This window comes from Lepidochelys kempii, chromosome 15 (genome assembly GCF_965140285.1).
Source record: "Lepidochelys kempii isolate rLepKem1 chromosome 15, rLepKem1.hap1, whole genome shotgun sequence".
NCBI lineage: Eukaryota > Metazoa > Chordata > Testudines > Cheloniidae > Lepidochelys > Lepidochelys kempii.
The window spans coordinates 16233376-16245104 of NC_136394.1; positions in this window are offsets into that span (position 1 = coordinate 16233376).

Sequence of the window (11729 nt, forward strand, 5' to 3'; positions counted from 1 at the left end):
TTTTTTCAGTGTATAGTATAGAGAGCAGTATAAACAAGTCATTTGTATGAAATTTTAGTTTGCACTGACTTCGCTAGTGCTTTTTATGTAGCCTGTTAAGCTAGGCAAATATCTAGATCAGTTGACGTACCCCATGGAAGACCTCTGTGTACCCCCAGGGGTATATAACCCTGATTTAGAATCACTGCACTAGACAGACATTGTATCTTTTTCCAGCACTCTCTGGGCCTTTCCCCCTGCAGCCTGCCGCCAGCTCGCAGAGTCCTCTATGAAGCATGGGGTCCCAGATCCACACAACTTGGGAATTCAATGTCATGTCCTGATAAACAATGACTCCCAGACACCAGTGTCAAATCCCCACAGGTCCCAGTGAGGTAAGTGCCTTGGAAATGCCCAAGAGAGACTGGATGAAAGTGGATCCAGTTCCCCATGGCTTACTAAAATAATGGCCATGTCTAACATGTGAGGCATTGATGTTGTGTACCAGCAAAACTGGCAAGGCCCTGCCTGGATCTACCCTACCTACCCCCAAGAGATGGGACTGAGCCATAAGCCTGGATCTGAAACCCTGGGAACTTGCAGGCATTTTGGACCAAGACTCTGACTATATATTGAATGAACAGCTGGGACCCAAATACCCTTGAACTTTGGGACGAGTAGCTTGTGCCCTCCCATCTCTGTCAGAGAGCTCAGTAATTCTCACGGCTGGGAATTTCACTTTGGTTAAGCCTCCTCCTACTAGCCAGCAGAGGGCACCATCAGCCTAAAAAGAATAAGTTTGAAAAACATTTCTCCTCTTTGCTATTTTCATGGGAGGGGAATGTTCTACTCTGACTACCTCCTTCCTCACCACCTGAAACCAGATCCTCTCCATGCTGCTGAAGCTTTCCCTTCAAGGTCACCCACCTGAGTCCAGTCAAAGTTTTGGTGACCAAATCCAGTGGCTGTTCAGTAACTCCTGTGTGAAATAAGTTGGGGAATCTCAGTCTGTTGCCCAGTGGACAGATGCCTGTATAAACTGCCAACAACCATCTGTAGTGGAGGAATCTCTGTGCAGGCCACAGAAAGTACATGCATAGAGACGGAATGATCCACTTAAGCAGGTGGTCCCGCTGAGTCCTGGTTGAGTTGCATGGGAGGAGTGTTACTGGGGATTCTTATGTAACCCTTCTGCCCATCAGAGTTGGCAGCAACAAGGGCCGGGTTCAATATCTAGGGGATCCATTCCAATAACACAATGCAAACCAGCTCGAGCCCCCACCCACTGACCTGGGACAAATATATACCACCCCCGCTGGGCGCCTCCAAGAGGCAATACTTCCCCTCTCGCAAGCACATAGTCTGAGTGTAGCAAAAGCCTTTTAATAACAGAGAGAAACAATGTGGCATTATGTTGGGGAAACACCACCAACAGGGTTCATAACACAACCCATGAGCAAAAAACCCACCCCAAGCAAATTGGGGCATGCCCTTTCCCTTTGGTTCTTGAGTCCAGCAACCCCAAATCACCCAAAGTCCCAAAAGTCCAATGACCCAAAAGTCTCTGCCCCTGGTCAGGGCAGCCCCAGAGTTCAAAAGTTTCTCTGCAGAGCTTTACCTCCCAACCTGGGTGGAGATGGGGGCGGGGGGTAAGAGGCACCTTACATGATCTGAAGCTGACCGCCCCACAGCTCCATAGGTCTTCGCTCCGCTCCGCCAGCCGCCCCACGAACTCCGTCGCTGAGCTCCACTTTGCTCTGCAGCCCACAAGCAGCTCCCGCCACCCCACTGCACCAGCCGGTCCACAAACTGCTCCGCGTCCCACCAGCAGCTCCCGCTGTCCTATGAACTGCTCCACCAGCCTGTCCACAAGGCACTCTAGCCCTCCTGCAAACTGCTCCACAATAGATCTTCAGGATCCCCCACTACTTAACACAAGGCTTCGTGATTTCAGCTCTTAGTCAGTTCAGCTCTTTGGTGAATTCAGCTTGTAGTAGGGGAGCCCCAGTGCTGGTGCACCATTAGCCCAAAGTGAGCTCAGCAGCCTGTAACTAGGCTCCTAATGGAATCAAAATTAGCTCCGATATTCCACAGGGGAGAGAGGAGGAAGTGCAATTAGCATGTAAGGCCCTCACCAAGGGGTCCATGCCACCAAGTATTAATACTTGTCCCCAGCCTCTCTCGATTCACAGAGTTTTGGAACCCGTGACCCTTGCCTAGCGAGTGCTACTTAGTTGATGGTGAGTCCCTCCATCATAACAAAAGGCCAAGTACAGTTCCAAGCACAGTTCCCATAATCAGGGTAATAACAATTTATTCTTCCTGCCCCAATACAGAGACACTGGGGATCCCACAGCAGCCAAAGTGACCATTTGGGCAGCTATGGCCTCATTCTAGGCGGGGTGGGTGTGCCTATGCAAATGAGATTGGCCCCTGAAGTTCTTTTCCACAACTTGCCACACCTCACCACCAGATGTCAGGGTGGAGCTCATCCTGACTCTGCTTACACTTACAAAGCCGCTGGCTGTGATGTGCTTGTGCTGTAGATAGAGAGAATTTATCTCTACAAACAAAGGATCAGTTAGTTATGTTGTCTAACTCTAAGTAGCCAATCTTCATATTAATGTTTCCTACCTAACGCTGCATGCATCTTCACTCACCTCCTCCAATTTCCAACCATCAAACTCACCTACTGCAGCTGGTTTCCCACCACTCTTCTCTGCCTCAGCGCCATCTTCTGCTGCTTTATATAAAAACAGGTGGCAAAACAAAGAGTGTGCTACGCTTTCTCTGAAAACTTGTGTTGTCTAAGAGGACTCTTTCTGTTGTATCTCCAGCCCTACTTTCCCCTGCATCATGACCTGTTGTCCCTACTTGTTGGGTAAGCGGTTTGGTTTCATTGAGATAACCTCCTGGGGAAAGGAACTTGCCTTCTTTTTTGTCTGTGAAACACCAAGCACACCAATGATGTGGTATAAATAACGTGGTTCTGAACTATTAGCAGCATTAGCGATGAGTCCAAAACAGCCCTAAATTTGTGGTTCTGGATCCTTTTATCCCTTGGGCCCATTTCTGATGAGCATGTTTGGATATACCAGCTTGAATACAACTAGTGACTATATCAAGCACCTAGTGATGTACTGTCTGGGCCAGATTCCCATCTCCGTTTCATCAGTGTAAATCTGGAGTAACTCCACTGATTTCACCAGTTATTCCAGGTGCACACTGGATAACTGAGCTCAGGATCAGGCCTAATGGGTGTCTTCTCTTTTGTTCCTTTGTGTTTTATCTCTCATTTTTAACTCCACCTATTGTTTTTCTAACTCCAGTTGGTCAGGGATGAGCAAATTAAGTCCGATATAAGAATCTCTTCCTTCCTAGCGCATGCACACATGGCCCTTTCACCCACAACCTGAACCAAAGCTCCTTGTTCATTTTTAGTTTTGTTTTTTTCAGTTCTGTCCACAATGGCATTTCCTAATTGCAAAAACAGAGGTAGTGGGAAAAGAGGCATGTTGTGTGTCTCTGTGGTCCAACCTGGAAGTGTAGAGAAGTGAGGTCTGTTTAGGTGCTAAATTTTGCCATCTCTCTTCAGTCCTCTACACCATCCAGATATTTGGGACCTCCCAAAGTGGTACTAATGTAATATAGTTGGCTTTAATGAGACCACTTGGCTGAATCAGATGAGCAGGAAGTAGCTTGATATGGGAAAGAGAAGACAAATTTGAACCTGTATTTAAGATGTTACAATATTGTTCAGTTTTCCAATGTAAATGAGTTGTGTGATACAATCTATTATCAATGTATGGTATCTCAGTATCTGCATAATGCTTTGCACAAGACAGTATGGTAGCACTGTTTTGAATTCATAGTTTTCCAAATGTACCCTAAATATATGTGCTGGACATTTTAAGTCATTTCTGGAAAGATCATCTCCAGCAAGTGTTTTTTTTATCTCCAAAAGCAGCAGTGTTTCTGGAAATACTAAAGAGCCAGTGAGTTGGGATTTGTAGTTTTATAATGCCATTATTGATACTGTAGTACTATCTTCCTAGAAGCCAATCAAACCAGGAGTGAGGTTGGGAACCAACCCTGGGTGATCTAGGTTCTGGTAAGATGTACCCAACCATGGGTAAATTCAGAGCATGTTACTCAAAATACTTTTGTTTGGGTCAGGAAAGGCTGGCAGAGATACTCGGATCTTCAACAGGGCACCCGAGACGACTCTGGGCGCACCTTTCTTTATTTAGCAGATTGTCCTTTTTCTTCATTTCTGGGATCCACTGTTCCAGATAAACCTGGATCCTTGATTGTTACTGTTTGTTACTCTGTTACTCCACAAAAGTGTACTTAAAAGCATCCTGTGTATGGTGGGAAAGTAACAAATGACATGGCATCAAGTTCTGTGCTTTGGTTTAGCTATGAGAAGAGCAGGTGAGCTCAGAGCTGATTTCTTTTCTTAGCGCCTGGTGTTCATCTGCATCTGGTCTGTTGCTAGAACTGTTACAGAGAGAAACTGTTTCCATCTCCTGTGCAGGAATCAATGCTCAGATCTTGCTATTTCTTCTTCGAGGAAAATCTTTGTGTAAGAAAAGAGTCCTAAGAAACTGCATTTTCTCAAGTGGATCCCATTCCCCAGAGAAGCCAATGACATGAACATCAATAACCCATCTCAATGGGGTTCCTGAATTATTTAAATGATGTTAAAATGGGTCTCTACAAGACTCGGGGATATCTCCTGGGACAGAAATATCTCCCTAAAGACATGGAGCTGTCAAAGACAATTGTCTTTTGAACACCTATCATAGAACAGCAGATGTACCTTAAAGCTCTGAGCCTTCCCCTACATCAGGATCAAGCCAAATGATCTTTACCTTCTGTGGAAACACACTTTGACTCAAGGTCATAGGGAAAGGCCAAAGGGCACTCTGATTTGACCTCCATCATTTTAAATGCCAAAAGGTTATCTTGAGCTCATTACAGTTGCAAAAACTTGGAGTGTGGTTACCACTTTAACCTGGGGAGCTCAGAGGAATGCCAAGGGAATGCAGTTAGAATACTCTTGTAGGTGCCCCAATTCTGTACTGTTTTCACAACTGAACATGCTGCTAGGCCAATTTACTGCAAGGGAGAGAAGGCAAGAATTTGGCTGTTGAGTGGTTTGCAGAAACTACGAGTCAAGAAGGGCAAATTCCAAGCCACTATGCGCCCAATGGTTTTCCCAGGAGAGCGCCAGAATTCCATGGACAGCCCCATCTTACAGTGGATGTTGGAATCTTTATGCTCCCGTAATGGAGATGAGGATCTTTAGCAGGACTCGCCGTATCTTCTTGTCTGAGTGGATTCCCTGCCTGGTACCATCTCCCAGGTTTTTCAAGTCATAGGCACCAAGGAGGTTCAGCTTCAGATAGGAACGTTTTCACTGGTTTCCCTACTCACATGGTTTTGCATTCCTTACATTGAGGCAGAGAGCTATGTACATTCATATCTATAATATGCACACTCCTTGTTTTACACACATGCACACATGTTAGGACAGTTTAATTAGATTTTCTATTGGAAGGTGTAAATGTACAGAGGTGGCTGGTTTGGCTTCAGTCATGTGATCTCTAGGTGTTTGGCTGGTTGGCTGGATGTGCTCACTAAACTGTATTGTTAATTTTTGTTTAAAATCCTTTCAGAGAAATGAGCCTGAAACTATACCTGGCATCCAAACACCCTTCAATTTTGAGGGATTCAGAGTCCAGATTCTAGATCCAAATTTTATATGAGGCCCCTCCCTCTCTAATGGTTTGAACACTTTGGAACTTGTGGGTCAGGCCCATCTCTAGTGTTTAGGGGAGGCAGGGACAATATGGCGAGAGCAATGCCTACCCTTTGGTCTACACTGCTCCCCAGAGCTGGTAAAGCTACTGGACGTAGGGCACTCTGTGTCTGATAGCCACTGTCCCCTGCATCCAGTCCTGCTGGGGATTCACTGAGGGCACCGCACCTCTATCTCACCCATGGAATCTTGTTAGCAATGCCAGGGGAGTGGGGGCGGGGGCGGGGGCATGTAGGCTGGTGCCATCAGCTTGGTGCATCTGGTTCCTAGCTGCAGCAGGGCCAGGAACTGGAGGCAGAGGGAGCCCAGCTGCTGGAGGGGATAGCAGTGGCAAAAGCATGAGAATAGCACACAGGAACCAGTGAGGATGGGGAGAGCGCTGTGGCTGAAAGGTGATGGAGGCTTAGGCTGAGCTGAGAGAGAGTGGTGCAGGGAGTTGGCCCTGGCTCCTAGGCAGCATTAATGCTTCCTGTCTCAGTCGAGGGTCAAAGGGTTTGATGTTGTGGTTCAATTTGGGTGCTTATCTGCATGTTAGCGGAGCCTCTGGAGGCTGCTCACTTGGGCAGACGTCTCAGGCTTTCGCCTGGCATTGCCATTGCTTCCTGCGTCTGGTCAAGGTGGAAACACCACAAGCCGAGGCCTTGCCTGTGCTCTTTGACACTCCGGTTTTTGGCTGGAATCAGGAATTCCAGCAGAGGAAAAGGATGAAGAAGAGTGGGGCTGGGAAATGGCGGAAACATTATAATTAGAGTAGGGGCTTTAAATGGGCCAATAGCTGGGAGCTAAGCAACATCGGTCCCAGAGTCATAAACCTATTTAGGGGCCTAATTCCCATTGATTTCAATCTGGGCCTTAGAGATGAGGGAGGAGGAGCATGTCTGATATGGGCCTGTGCCACAAAGCTTGGGGATGGCCAGGCCCATCTCCCATGTAGGAAGGATGGCAGCTTTCATGAGAAGACTCTTAAGTAACTGGGCTCTTATGGGACCTTTACAAATCTCCCCCCACCCCACAATGCTCCTGCTAGTGTCTGCAGTTTTGGGTAGTGCTGTGGGTCCTTAAGTCTGTCTGTCTGTCTGTAAAGGCTTTCTCAGCGCTACATCTCTGCTGAGGGAGCTGTGTGCTGAGCCTTGCACCGCTGAGCGTAAGCCATGTTTGCTGTTAAAGGCGCCGCTAATCTAATAACAGCGAGGGGCCCCGCGTTACCTGGATGAGATCTCTGTGCTAGCATGTGCCCTGGCTCAGTGGGAGGAGCTGGACATGGCGGCACCCTTGGGGCCAGGATAAAGAGACAGAGAGCATCCTCCTGTCAATCCTGGGCTTGCCCATCAGTCATTGTGGCAGCTACAGGATCTGGCCTCCACAGGGAATTAAATAAACTCCCTCTCTTTAGGGACCTGCTGATGGAAGCTGGTGGGAGGGCGGGAAGGAGGAAAACAACCGTAGTGCCCCCCTGGGCTCAGTCTGTGCCCTGCCCCTTTCTCACCCAGTGGGGCCTAACACCAGCATTGCATGTTCAAGGGCTTTCTGTCTCAGTGAGCGCCCCCAGCCGCTGAGCTCGCAGCTCGCTCCTAGGAAAAGCCGCTGCAAGACTGACTGAAAGAAGCCGCGACAACAGCCTCCTCCGGCCGCAGCTCCTAGTGCTCCAGTAATGCTCTGGTGAGCCGAAGGGCCATGTGTCCTTCTCGGATACCCTTCAGCATGAGGAGGGTCACACTGATGTAACTAACAGAGGGGAATTTGGCCTGTTGTGTCTTGGGCCGTTACCGCAGGATACTGGTCAGAGATATCTTCTAGTGATTGGAGCAGGACTCCTGGGTTCTAGTCCAGCTTGAGCTGCTCTCTAAAATAAGGATAGAGCCTGCTTGGCTGGACTAGAGGGAATCAGGTGGAAAAATAGATCCCCCGATCTTCCTGGCAGTGTTAGCACCACGAGTGCTTGGAGCGCAGTGACCAGCTGGAATCCTTTCTGAACTCTGACAAGTCCCTGCATGGCCTTCTGCTGATATGGAGTGGCTTTGCTTTCAGGGGAGCCCAAGGGAGCCTGTTGCTAATTAGACACACAGCTAATGAAGCAGAAGGAAACAAAGAGCAGGAGCGGGTCTTTTGGGAAAGCTCAACTTTGGTCGCCCAGGATGACTGCTCCTCCCTCGCTAACCATTTGGAAAACAAACAAAAGGGGGAACCTTACATTTCAAAGCAATCCAAACACAGCCAAGCCCCAGAAAGACACCGGGGACAGCTCCAGCAGTGGGATTTAGCGCTGAAAGGAAAAAAGGATCTCCAGGTTTAATGAGACCTTCCCCCCGCACGCCAGGATCTCTCTCAATCCCCAGTGTGTGTCTGCTTATCCATTAGCTTTTCATTTTTCTTTGTTCAAATAAACATTCTAGTTAAACTTTTCTGTAGGGGGCAGCAGGTGTAGAAATCGGAGCTGCCATCTTCTGCTCCTGTCCCCCCTGGGACTTACAAAGATGTTTATTTCACTTTAAAGGATGTGGCCAATGGAATCTTCATCTTTTGAAAAAAAAATTTTTGGGGGGGGGTGTGGGGAGGGGTTAAAAACGGGACGTTTGTAACTGAAATCTCATTTCTTTCGATGTTTTGGTTTGATCTCTGTCACACCCTGCTTTGTTAGTGTAGGGTTGCTCACAAGGGTTGGGCAGCAAAAAAATAAACACACATGAACAAAATTACATGACCTTTGCAAACAGATAGTTCTGGTGGACAGGTCCATTGTTTGGGCCAGTCCCTTTAACAAGAGACAGGTGATCTGAGTACAGGACCAGGAACTCCTTCTAATTCCAGCCCTGACTCCCTTTGTGACCTTGACCCATCTCACTTAGGCCCTGATCCTGCAATGACTCTGCATGCACAGAGTTCCCCCTGGACAGAGCTCATTGCAGGACAGGGGCCTTAATCTCTTTCCTTGTCTATAAAGTAAAGTGTATTCTTGCTTGCCTTATTGAAGTGTTTGGAGGAAAGGCTGAAAGAATTGGGCCTGTTTAGAATGGAGAAGAGAAGGCTGAGGGGGGACATAACAGTCTTCAAATATGTAAAAGGTTGTTATAAAGAGGACGGTGGTCAGCTGTTCTCCATGTCCACTGAGGGTAGGACAATAAGTAACTGGCTTAGGTTGCAGCAACAGAGATTTAGGTTAGCTATTAGAAAAACTTTCTGACTTGGGGGTGGTTAAGCCCTGGAACAGGTTACCTAAGGAGGTGGTGGAATCCCCATCACTGGAGGTTTTTAAGAGCAGGTTAGACAAACACCTGTCAGGGATGATTCTTAATCCTGCCTCAGCATAGGGGCATGGCCCACATAAGCACTCAAGGTCTCTTCCAGCCTGACATTTCTATGATTAGTTAAGGTATGCAAAGTGCTTAGGATACGAAACATGGTGATGCCAAGTTTCGCAACAGTTGGTGTTTTTCTTAATGTCCCAACTCCTATAATCATGTACATAAAGAGGTGAGAATCCCAGCTTTCATTTAAAAACAGAACATTTCTGGCCCTCATGGTTGCAGAGAAAAGCTGGAAAACTAAGACCTTCTAGGGGCTTCAAAGCCCAAAGGCAAATGAAAAAAGACCCCAACTGTTATTTTTAAGCCAATCTCATGCTTTTGGGGCCTGACGTGTGATGTTGGATGCTTGGGGTTGGCAATAATGCCTATATGCAGGAAATATTTTTAGTAGTGCCTGATGGGAATCTTTGTAAGCTATTTCGTCTGGGCTGTTTTTGAAATCTGCTGGTGTTATCTATTTTCTGCCTTCCTTTTGGAAGGAGAACAGTCTGGAGATTAAGGCATGAGCTGGAAATTGGCTTCTATTCTTGCTCTGCCAAAGACTTCCTGAAAGATCATGCTACACTGCAGTGATCAGAGTCTACAGCAAAACTCCAACTGAACTGCCAGGGAGCAGGAACAGGCCCTGAACCGCTACATGCCAGCTGTAAAATGAGATGAAAGATACTTTCCTGTTTTCCCGGGACCACAGGTGCTGACTTTTGTTTTTGCCGGTGGGTGCTCCTCTCCAACCCTGTGCAAGTGGTGGGTGGGACCTCAGGGGGAAGAGAGAGAGCATGGCAGAGCCTCTGGGTGTGGCATGGGCAGGGCCTCGGTGGGCGGGGGGGAAAGACGCTGAGTGGGGCAGGGCCTCGGGATGGAGTGGGTGAACTGTGGGCAGTGACTCGGGGAAGATGCTGAGTAGGGGTGGGGCCTCACAATGGAGCAAAGGCAGGACCTGTGGGGGGTGGGGTGGGGGGGAAGAGGTTGAGCGGGGGTGGGGCTTTGGGGCTGGAGTGGCAGGCCGGGCCACAGTTTAGGTCCCAGGACTCACAAAAGATTAATCCAGCCCTGCGGGTGCTGAGCACCCACAGAATTGATGCCTATGCTTGGGACATTGTGAGGCTTAGTTCATGCAGGTTTTGAAAGTATTTTGGAACTCCTCGGATAGAAAGGCCTGTCAAAGCACAAGGTGTTCATGTTCCGCCCACTTGTCCTCAGACGGGATCTTAGTTTCTCAAGAGTTCATCTGGTTTTGCTGCTTTTATCCCTGTCTGAAGCCACCTAATGCCTTGCTTTTGTCACTGGAGTTTGTTGTTGTCAAAGGGCCTGTTCCGAGGCTGTAGCCAAAGAGGGACTCCCACTGATTTCAGCGAGCTTTGAGGCAGGCCTTGAATACTTATCAGGATGTAAAAAGCCAAAATGAAACCCAGGGTTACAATGACCTCAGGCAAGGGACAAGCGGCAGGAGCAGATCAGCTCTTCAAGACGCTAATACCATCAGTGCCTTTGAGAGGAGAGGCAACTACATGATCCATGGCAGAAGCAGCATACGTCCCACGAAGCTGCAGTTGCAGTTTATGAGCTTTTTGCTGATGAGTTACTGCAGAAAACCCAGCATCCCACACAGCTGTACTTCAGGCTGACTGCTAATGAAAATGTTTAGTCCAGTTGGCACACTTGGGCTGAGGGCCACTGCAGATGGCATCGAGTTTCTTTAACCTACTCAAAGCTTGAAAAATGTGTCCTTGATTTCAGTCCCCGGGAACGTGGGCCTGGACTTCTTTGCCGTCTAATGGATCTTTTATTTGATCTGCTCGTCCAAACACGCTGAGCATGTGCTTGGGTCACTTAGGGAAAGCTCAACCCCGCTCATGTTCTCACAGTGTAATCCCTTCATGCTGATGTCTATATTGCAGCAGGTAACAAAATCCATGCAGATTCATGCCAGCAGCTGACCGTCCCACACAAGCCCGGTTCAACTGGTGAGCTCTTTGCAGCGTTAGAGCTGCTTTGCCTAATCGCTTACTGCAGAAGTATGAAATGCATAAATATGTCAGAATATAAATACTGCCTTGGAGCAGTTGTTCGTACATTGTGAACAGATGCAGCAGGAGACAGCAGTGTGGTTGTATCTCTGTAGGTTTAACTTGTGAATCAAATCCGCAGGGACATCTTTGCTGACTCAGGTCAGACAGTGTGCAGGGTACTTTTCAAGCCAGTCACTGGGCAATGGTATTTAGGAAAATAAAGGTAGGTAAATCATTGCTAATCTAGATTATGGTTGGACTGTTGCAAACCAGTAATTGTTTACAAAATGCAAGGGCCCTAATCAAGCTCCCACTGAAATCAATGAGGGAGTCTTTCCACTGATCAAAATGGAACTTGGATTGGGCCCTGACTGCAGTTTAGTCCAATTCACAGGTTACTTTGTGTTTGCCAAAGCTCTCTGGGGCACCCAGCACGATGGAGAACCAGTCTTCACTGGAGCTGTTGGGCATTAACTTATGTGTATATTTATTAATAAATATAATTAATGATTGAAGACATTGGTGGGGTATAGACTGGAGGTCGGAGAGGACTATTCATCCCGGAAGTTGGTGCTGTTTGAGGCAGATTTCTAAATGTGAAACATCCCGAGG